Below are 9,140 nucleotides of genomic sequence, written 5' to 3'. Positions count from 1 at the left end.
GCGGGTTTGTGCATTTAGTCCTTCTCAGGCAAGCTCAGGGGTTTAGTGTTGCCATAGCCCACAGGAACGACGCTCCGCAACAGATGAGAATATATGCCGTTCACATTACCCGGCCGAAATTAACATATATAAATACTTGACGATCCACTCATTGCTAAAAGTGTATGTCATATATAAACTAAAGTGATGGTCAAAGTTGTAATATGGAATATTTAAGGTGTGTTGATTGATTCAGGTCGTCAGCTCATGCATGGAATAACATTACAAGTTAACGTTCCACCTTAAAAGTCGCCTGCAGTCAGCCTAGTGAAACTGCAGGCAGCAAAACATCCTTTCATTTTATAGTTACAGTCTGCTAATAAAACTTGCCATGGTATGAACAGTGGTTACATGAGCCTCAAAACCAGCCACAACTCAGCCCTGAGCAGAGTGACTATCGTCTACTGACCAATCAACAGACTGCAGTGTTCACAGCTCCACCGTTTAGTACCAGATCTGTGTGCTAGGTACCCCAACAGAGGGGGGACCAAACATGGGGACAGTACAGAGCGGTTCCATTGGTACCATCCACAACTTTTCACAGTGGAAATGGAAAAAAAGCACACCGAACTGAACTGAACCATGGTGCTCGGTGGAAACGGGGCTAAAGTTTACATGATTCCGAATTCCCAGTGCAAACGCACCATAACACTGAAGCAGAGGTGTTTGAGCTAGAAGGCAGACCTGCAAGTTATAACTCATAGCACTTGTCTGATACTGGTTATGACACATGGTTCAGAAAAAAAGAAAAAACAAACAAACAAAAAAGTATCATGCCTCAAGTACCATGTACTGAGCCTCCACAGTCTGTATGTGAGAGTGTTATACTCCAACAGCAAATTAAACCAAGAGGGAATTATTTGTTAGCTTATGATCATTTAGCTTATATAAACAGTATTAAACAAAGCTTACAGTACTATACAACATAATCATATGGCATAATTTCAATCATTATATTCAGAGTAACTGCATCATTTAATAAAAATCAGAAACACACACAATACTGTAAAAGTGGAATGTCGTCCAGAAAACGTAGAAATTGAGTTACTGCTCTAGCAAGAGTTGCAGAAGGTAATGGCTCACCATATGCATCTAGATTCTCCTCCAGCAGCTCAGGGTGCAAACCACAGGAGAGCCAGGGGCAGCTTGGCTCCTCTTAATAAGTCATGAGCTCCCCTGAAAACATGATTTGTGGAATTTGAGGGGGGTATCTAAAATATTGACAATATGCTATTCCTTGCCATGCATTTCTTTCTGTTCATCATATTGGATCATGTGTAAAATAAGTCTATTAGTGATGTATGGTTCATGCATGACGGTGATCCATCACTAATTCATTTTAATACAGATACTGGCATGCATACTAATGTTGCCATTACACCACAGACTGTACACTCAAAGTGCATTGGTGCAATATCGTTAACTTCACTTACTGTAGCTCAAAGAGCAGGAAAAAAAGGAAATATGGAACTACTAACATTCAGTATGTGCGCTCAATCGCCATCATTCATTTCTTTGTTTTGTGGTTAGCATACAGATATGTCAAAAAGAAAACAAGGAAGCTTAAACAGATCCTCTTATGCACTTTTTCAGGTTTATACTGTATTTAAGGTTTCTACTATAATATCTTTCCATGTTATTTCCCCTATACTCTATATTTACATATATCTATATCTCCCTATACTATTTTTGAGAGTATATTCGTACATTCGTGCCTGTCAGTTTAAGCCCCCCTCCCAAAAAAGCCCAGTGTGCTCTGACTGGTCTCCGTTTCCAGGTCCTTGTATTTTGGCATCTGTGCACCGTCATTGCAACCGGGGAATGACTGTAACAGGAAACAGCGGCATTCCTTACAATGACATCCCCAATAAATGCTTCTAAACACATGTTTCAACAGGAATATGGTCAACATCAGCGACCAAGATTATATGTTTCCCTGATGTTAGCATTCATCCATCCATCTTCATCAACTTTTTCGTGGCCAGGTCGCATCATTAGGCCAAGCAAAGCACCCCAGATGCCCCTCTCTCCCGCAACACTGCCCCGGGGTCTCCTACCAGTTACACGTGCCTGGAACACCTCTAACAGGAGGCGCCCAGGAGGCATCCTGATCAGAAGCCACTTCAGCGGACACCTTGTGACGTAAGGAGGCAGCGGCTCTACTCTGAGCTTGCTCCGGATATCTGAGCTCCTCACCCTAACTAAGGCTGAGCACAGCCACCGCACGGATAAAACTCATTTTGGCTGCTTGTATCTGTGATCTCATTTTTTCTGTTGCTACCCAGAGCTCATGACCATAGGTGAGGGTTGGGATGTAGCAGAGTTTTTTGCGGAGTTTGCTTGTTCTCCCCGTGTCAGCATGGGTTTTCTCCAGGCGCTCCGGCTTCCTCCCACAGTCCAAAGACATGCAGGTTAATTGGTGACTCTAAATTAGGGTGACCATATTTTGATTTCCAAAAAAGAGGACATTCGGCCGGCCACGACATAACCTACTTAAATGATACTTGCAGCTTACTCAAAGATGCCTTATCATTTTAATATATTTAAAATTTATATGTATGGATAGAAAATTCAGTTATATTACAAAATAATATCTCTCAAAGACAGAAATTCAGATAGGCCCCTATAGGGGACACATATACACACTAGAGTGTGGTGATCCGACGGGTCGGCCGGGTTTGGTCAAAAAAGTAGCTATAAATTGTATTCGGGCTCGGGTTGGATTCCGTCAGCTTTCACTGAAAACGTAGTGTAAAAATAATTGTATGTCCTGTTTATTGCTTGGGCACTGTTATTTACGTGACAACACCTGAACATAACACACACAGACACACATTGGCTGTTTGTTTCTACCTCTCTCCTCTCTGGAAGTCTCGGACCTCCAGCCGCCCGCCTCCGCCTTGATTAAACGCTGAAAATAAAAGAGGGAGACAGGTTTTTCCTATTTTATCTTATTTTGTTTTATGTCTCCCTCTCCTCTTGCTGGAAGCGTCAGACCTCCTGCCTCCCGCTCCCGTCTCAAACATACTCTAACACACACACACACACACACACACACACACACACGGAAAACCGGACATTATCATCAGTTTATAAAACCCCCCCAGACGCCCTGGATGGGACATGAAAAGTGGACATGTCCAGGCAAAAGAGGACGTTTGGTCAGCCTACTCTAAATTCCCCGTAGGTGTGAATGTGAGTGTGAATGGTTGCCTGTCTTGAGATATCAGCCCTGTGATAGTCGGGTGACCTGTCCAGGGTGTACCCCACCTCTCGCCCAGTGTCAGCTGGGATAGGCTCCAGCCCCTCCGCGACCCATAACTGGATAAGTGGTTGTGGAAAATGAATGAATGAATGAACAACAATACTATCGTGGTTAACTTCTAGATACCATTGCTGTAGCTTCCAAACCATATCATACCACCATCTCCACATCCAAACAACCTAGCTTGCTAGCATCCCACACAATTCTCTGACGATCTCCCTCTCGCCAGATACCAAATTATTCAGGTTTTTGTAGTGAAATAAGGAAGTATCCTGTGGGTAATACCTCATTTAAACCCTGTGACTCAGCTGATCCTCTTCCATTGCTGCCCTTCCAACGTGAGCGACAGAATAAAAGTAGAGATGGATCATCCGACAAAAGTTCATTGCGCTGTGTTGCTCACAGGCAGTTAGGACAGCCCATAAAACAACCGTGCAATCAAACTGATTTAGTCGCTGACACTAGCTAGCGTTGAATTAGGAAACAGGGGCATGAGATGAAGCGGTTGGACAAAGCCATGATCTGCATTAACAAACATTCCAACAGGAAATACACTTAGATCCAAACTGTGCCCTGCTTTAGTTGGCCGTATTGTATCATAGTGATGTTTGGTTCTGATACCCATGTGGAGGTTTGACGTGGCCATTAGCTGATTATTATCAGATGTGTTGACACAGAGCAAGCAGGCCTACATGCTTGCAGCTCTATGTTTGCAACAAGACTCACAGTGTCAGTCCTCTCTTTGACACACACAAACACTACTGTACCACCCCCTTTTAGGAGATGCTTTATGTGCAGAAAGTAGACATCACGTCCATTTAGGGAGCTGTCAGCTGTGTCTCTGCTCTCTCTGTGCCTCTTCAGCACAATCAAGGCCTACGCCACCTCTCCACAGGTCTGAGGAAACACAACCACACTCTGTTCTGCTCTGCTCTGCTCTGCTCTGCTCTGCTCTGCTCTGCTGTCTAAGTGAGATACAGTGTATTATTTAAAAGGTACCGCATGTGGCTGCGACAAGGACCTGAGGGCAGACGAGATTAAAGAGTTTTACATAGAGAAAAAGAGACGAAAAGAGGTTTTTGTGGAAGAAAACTCATGAGTCACAACGCAGGAGATCACAGAAGGGGATCAGGACCGTCTTAAAACCTGCTTGGAGCTTCAATTATGACATCTTGAGCCTCCTCCACACTACAGATGGAGGGCACCGTATGAAAGGAAGAATTAATTACAGAAACAGCCAAATAATGGTTGACCTGTTTCTGCCGAATGCCACTTGAATCAGATGAAGGGAAGTGAGGTAACAGTGTGAAGGAGTGAGGGTAGGTGAGAGCCGTCTGAAGGAGCAATCACGTGCCCTTATTTCTTTTCTCCTACATGTGAACAAATGAGCTGTGGGGGACGCAGGGAGGGCAGCGCCACGATTAAGTGTTAAATAAAATATGGCCAGCTGACATGAATTGATCACGGAGAAATGTGGGACAAGGGAAGGTGATTCTTCAAGAGTAGCTAGCGTAGCTGTGAAAGACCCCCACAGGGGTAGTGCCTGCCTGCTCTCCAGTACTTAATACAACATCATCATTGGTCCTTGTCACACAAACTCGATTACAGGCAATCTTCTGGCGCTTTGATATAGGCATGATTGTGTTGTGTGTGTGGGTTGTTGTTTGCTTTTGGATTCAGTACAGGACAACAGATACTGTACATGTGTGAGGGTATTTTTGATGTGCAACTATAATGTGGTCTTGCAAACGAGGGCAGGTGGTGGTTGTTATGTACTGTTGGTTATGTAGTGTTGTCACACCTCCACCTGACACCCTTACCTCCTGCAGTAATGTGAAAGAGGTTACTGGTGGGAAAGGTCTGTGCAGGTCATTAGTACATCTGTGTGTCTGAGTGGCTGTGTGTGTGTCTGTGTGTGTGTGTGTGTGTGTGTGTGTGTGTGTGTGCGCGTGCGTGTTATTAACCCATTACATCATCATTATACACATCGTCTGGGGACCTCACACTGTCACATCCTCACTGAGCTGTACAAGGTGCCATGTCATAATTCCGACATCCCATTATTCCGAAAATTACCCATTGTTCCTAAATCTCAATGTTTCGACATCCCATTGGTCCAACCATATTAAACCCATTGTTCTGAAGTCCCGTTGTTCCGAAATCTCAATGTTGCAATGCAAAAAGCTGAAAAGGCAAGCAGCAAGGGAAAACAGCAAGAGACTGTGTTGTCGTGTTGTTTACTGTTGCCATGACGACAACGGTCACCCTGTTTTGAGGAAGTAGAAACGATGTTGAAAGTTGTAATTTTAACCCAAACCATGATCTTTTCCTAACCTTAACCAAGTAGTTCTTGTGCCTAAACCTAACCAGACCTTAACCATGAAACAGTTATTTTGTAACAATGAAAAATGAGATTTCGGAATAACGGGACTTATAACGTGACAATGGGTTTAATATGGTCGGAACAATGAGATGTCGAAACACTGAGATTTCGGAACAATGGGTCATTTTCGGAACAATGGGATGTCGGAATAATGGGATGTCGGAATTATGAGCGGACCCCCTGTACAATCACGTGGACAAGCACAAACGTGCAAAATCAGACTCGTGTTATTGCCTCAAGCACCACAGAAATATTTGTCGTTCTGCATGTTGACATTTATAGTTAGTTACTAAGCAGAATAAAGCTGATCCATGTGGATTTGAAAATGTTTACTCACATGGTTTGAGGTGTGTGATGCTTCCATACGAGATTTGCTAAATATCTGGATGTAACACAGTAAAAATGACAACATATAGACCCTTTTAGGGCCGACATTACAATGATGTAATTTTGTCACAAACTTAAATTTAATCGCGTACCAGCTACCACTACTTGTCAACAAAAAACAAACAAAACACAACTATGGTTAAATGCGATAAAATGAAAGGACTGGGCGGAGGCGATCATCAAAATGCTCACACAGGCTACCATATCAGGTTAGGGAAAAAGCATGTGCTGTTGAAGGGATGAATGACGTTATTATCATGTGCACCTCATCAGAAACTGGGGAAGTATTACGAGGAATATTGGATTTCTCCATAACGCTAACTTTTTAGCGCCATAGCTAATGTTAGCTTAGATAGCGAAACAAACTGGAAGAAACCGTTCAAGTCTTTTATAATATTGGCATAGTAATCAACCACAAAGCCAGGTATCCCACAGTCTAGTCAGATCATCCATCCACTGAGTGAGAACATACGGGTCGGCCAGTCTGGTCACGTTAGTCAGTGTTTAGTTTTTTAAGAAAAATTTTTCAAGTAAAACTCAAGTAAAAAAGTGAGAAACCTGACATGGTGTGTTCATAAATTAAGTCTGATGATCTACTGTACACTAAACGGAGATTTATATTTCTATGGGAGCGTATCTATGTTTCCAGGGTTCTATGTTCCCCACTTAACCCTGCAAAAAAGGTTCTATGTTCCCCGCTTACACAAAAAAGGTTCTATGTTTCCTGGGTTCTATGTTGCCCGCTCAACCAAGCGGGAAACATAGAACCCTTTTTGTGTAAGCGGGGAACATAGAAGCTTTTCTGCAGGGTTAAGTAGGGAACATTGAACCCGGGAAACATAGAACCCTGGAAACATAGGGATGACCCCAGACAGCTAGAGTGCCCAGAGTGCGTTCCGCCACTCCAACAGTGCAGCACTGTGAATAACTGAACGGTAAATTCAGACAGCACTCTGAATTTATGAACAGTCCAGTTTGTGCCAAAGTGTGCTCTGGCACTTAAAATGAGTCTTTCTGGATGCACTACTTGTATCATCTTCCTCCATTGTCTAAAACAAGCCAACAGAACTTGCTAGCTAGCGCTGGCTCATGTCTGTGGAGATTTGTTTTGCCTCCACCTAAGCCCCACCCACCCAAAAATGTCAAACTGTTTACTAACAGTAAAAGGGTCTACAGAGGAACATCATAGACTGTATTTAAAGCTGGATAACATTACAGCTCTTTATGAGTGAAGCCAAAACATCTCGATCGCCCCCTGGTGGCTGGCTGCAGTATAGGTCATAAAGCCTGCCCCCTCCATGTTAGTGAATGGGACATCAGCAAAACTAAAAACTCAAAGTACAAACAGTCAAATAGAGTAGACTGAAGGACTGAATGACATTACAGTGTTGGGGAGTAACTGGGTCCATGTAATTAGTTACATGTAATTACATTACAAAAAAATGCACTTGTAGTCAGTCACAGTTACTGAGAAAAAATATGTAATATGTATGTATTGTCATGACCAACAGTGACTTACAGTCTTTAAAATTTGGGTCTAACACTCACACAGTCAACTAAACAGAGAAACCAAGAAATAAATCAACAATACAAACAGACGAAACACCACTAATAATGACAATAACACACACAAGAAGCACAAAAAGGAAGAAAAAACTCCTGCAAACAAACAAACCAACAAACTGAAAAGAACCCCAAAACTCAACAACCTCAGCAAAAGAAAGACAAAGAAAGAAAACACACACTGTTCGTATCCTCACAGGGAAACCAGTCACACTCCCAGTGTCCTAATGGCCTGTTTCACCACTCTGCTAAAGCGTTGACAAAGCCGCAGAGCAGAATCAGTGGCGGTACAAAAACCAAACAAACAAAACAATGAAAGTAAAACCACTCAATGTTAAAAACAAGGACAGGAGCATAGAGTGTGGACACCGAGAGACAACAGCACAGACCACATAAAGGTGTGGAGACACAGCAAGGAAGTGGAGGCCTGGAGTATGGAACAGGCCACCACCTTGATGCACAGCCTGGCAAACAATTACCAGAAAGCAGAGACACAGCTTCTCTGCAACAGCAGGAGGGTGAGAGCCACCAGATCGTGCCTCGCTCACTCCACAAACACCAAAACTGCATAAGCAAAGGCTTGTGGCAGACAGAATCACTCCGGATTTACTATCGGAGGACGAGCTGGCTCTGCTTACAATTGGTTGGAACCCAAACACAAAGAGACACAGCATCTGAACCAGCCACGCCAAACTGCAGACCACGCCACTGACCAAGGCTATTAAATAAAGGCAGTGTCCCATCACTGAGGTACAACACATGCACACTTAAACCTGGTCTGCACGAAAGACTCAATAGCTGGTACGCTATCATAGAACATGGGTATGATTTGATTCCTTCAGGCGCACACAGTTGGCATTGGGTCATGCTTTACGCAAAATAAAATTTGAATTATAATTACAGTACACGACAGCACGGTGGTACAGTGGTTAGCAATATCGCCTCACAGCAAGGGTTCCTGATTCAAGCTGGGGGTGGGAGGTTCAAACCTTAGAGAGGGGAGCCCCTCTGTGCAGAGCTTGCATGTTCCCCGTGTCAGTGTGGGTTCTCTCCAGGTACTCCGGCTTCCTCCCACCATCCAAAAACACGCAGGCTAGGTCAATTGGTGACTCTGAATTGCCCGTAGGTGTGAATGTGAGCATGAATGGTTGTCAGGGTGTACCTCACCTCTCACCCAATGACAGATGGGATGGGCCGCAGACCCCCATGACCTCCAACAGTATAAGCGGTTAAGGATAATGAATGAATGAATTACAATACCGCAATTACTGAAAAGATCTTTAAAAACAAGACCATAAACTAACGCTTTCTATATGAAAATGTTCTATTGTATTGGCCGCCATCCATTCAAGAGAACCTAAAGAGCACCTGAGCACCATTAATTTCTAGCACTCCAACATTGCAGCTCCAGTTACACTGCGCATGTGTCATTACCGCATAGCTCCCATGGCATCATAGACCATGTCCCAGTCTTCATTTAATAGCCTTGCCAGTGACATGGAA

Source organism: Epinephelus fuscoguttatus, linkage group LG19 (genome assembly GCF_011397635.1).
Source record: "Epinephelus fuscoguttatus linkage group LG19, E.fuscoguttatus.final_Chr_v1".
Taxonomy (NCBI): Eukaryota; Metazoa; Chordata; class Actinopteri; order Perciformes; family Serranidae; genus Epinephelus; species Epinephelus fuscoguttatus.
This window is presented reverse-complemented; position numbering follows the sequence as displayed.